Source organism: Echinops telfairi, unplaced genomic scaffold (genome assembly GCF_000313985.2).
Source record: "Echinops telfairi isolate 266 unplaced genomic scaffold, ASM31398v2 ScPeMD7_1914;HRSCAF=2446, whole genome shotgun sequence".
Taxonomy (NCBI): domain Eukaryota; kingdom Metazoa; phylum Chordata; class Mammalia; order Afrosoricida; family Tenrecidae; genus Echinops; species Echinops telfairi.
Genome location: NW_022105812.1, coordinates 3,098 through 4,156, shown reverse-complemented (window position 1 = coordinate 4,156; position 1,059 = coordinate 3,098). Strand labels below are relative to the sequence as shown.

Sequence of the window (1,059 nt, the reverse complement as noted above, 5' to 3'; positions counted from 1 at the left end):
ACCCCCTCCATGTATCTATCACACACAGACACCTAGACAGGCAAGAGGCCACTTAGGCTGCAGTTTATCCCATTTAATGTGATGGAGAAGGATGCTCACTCCCCCAGGTTGGCTTACCATATTCTCTCATTTTCATATACCTATCTTATTGCTGCCGGTCTGTAACTTTTCTCTTTCTTAATTATATTTTAGATGTTAAAAAAAATCTAAAATATTTCTAAGAAGCAAACATGATCTATGTCTTAGTTTGCATGAACTCCTTTATGCTTAATTTTTGTTTGCTCTACTCTGAATGTGTTGGCAGAAGTCAGTGTAAAAAATACTTGTGTTGTCGCCTTTTCTTGTGCCCTATTAAGGTTGCTGCAGCACTTTAAGAGGTTAACACCGAAGGGTAAAGCAGTCTCCATGAAACCCAGAGATGAGGTCGGTAGAACTCCTATTTGGATCAAACAACCAAACTTGTGTTGTATACTGGGAAAATTTATTTCTGATTCTGACCTTGTAGCAATTTCTAACCAGTACTGGTCAGTTTATGTAAAGGGTTTTTAAAGAGTAAGAGATATTTCCTGTCTTGAGTGAATCCTAATCATAAGTGACCCTCCGTTGAGCTTGCACGTGCCTGAGAAGAAGCTTGAGTGAACAGTGGCACTGACATTAGTACAAGGAATAAATCTAAACTGAGCCTTTTTTAAAAAGCTGCTTGTAAATGCAATAATGATTTGCTATGAATGTTGTGAGTTGAAGTGCATTTTGAGGGAAATTGGCCAGATTCTAATTGTGGGTGTTATTCCTGTATGAGTATCCTGATCAAGGTAGGATGCTGATACGGTGTCCCAACGACTGTAGAGTATTGTCATTCATTATCCCCAGTGAGTACCATTTGCCCAGGACAGTCTTTGTGAGAAGACAGGAAAGCAATAGGACATATTTGAGAATCAGTAAGTAAAGTTTTATTAACATGTAGCTAGAAAACTTTCCTGTTGGAAGTGATGTAGATTCTCTCAAGTACCAGCCTTTACTTTTCTGGGAAATCAACTAATACTGAAGGAGGAGGGGGAA

General features: G+C 38.8%; 1 non-coding gene across 1 annotated transcript; it reads left to right on the top strand.

Annotated features, from left to right (window-relative positions):
* Positions 1 to 343: 343 nt before the first annotated feature.
* LOC115870543 lies at positions 344 to 461 on the top strand. Its single transcript, XR_004046772.1, has one exon. It is a non-coding gene; the product is annotated as a small nucleolar RNA SNORA26 (small nucleolar RNA).
* Positions 462 to 1,059: the final 598 nt, after the last annotated feature.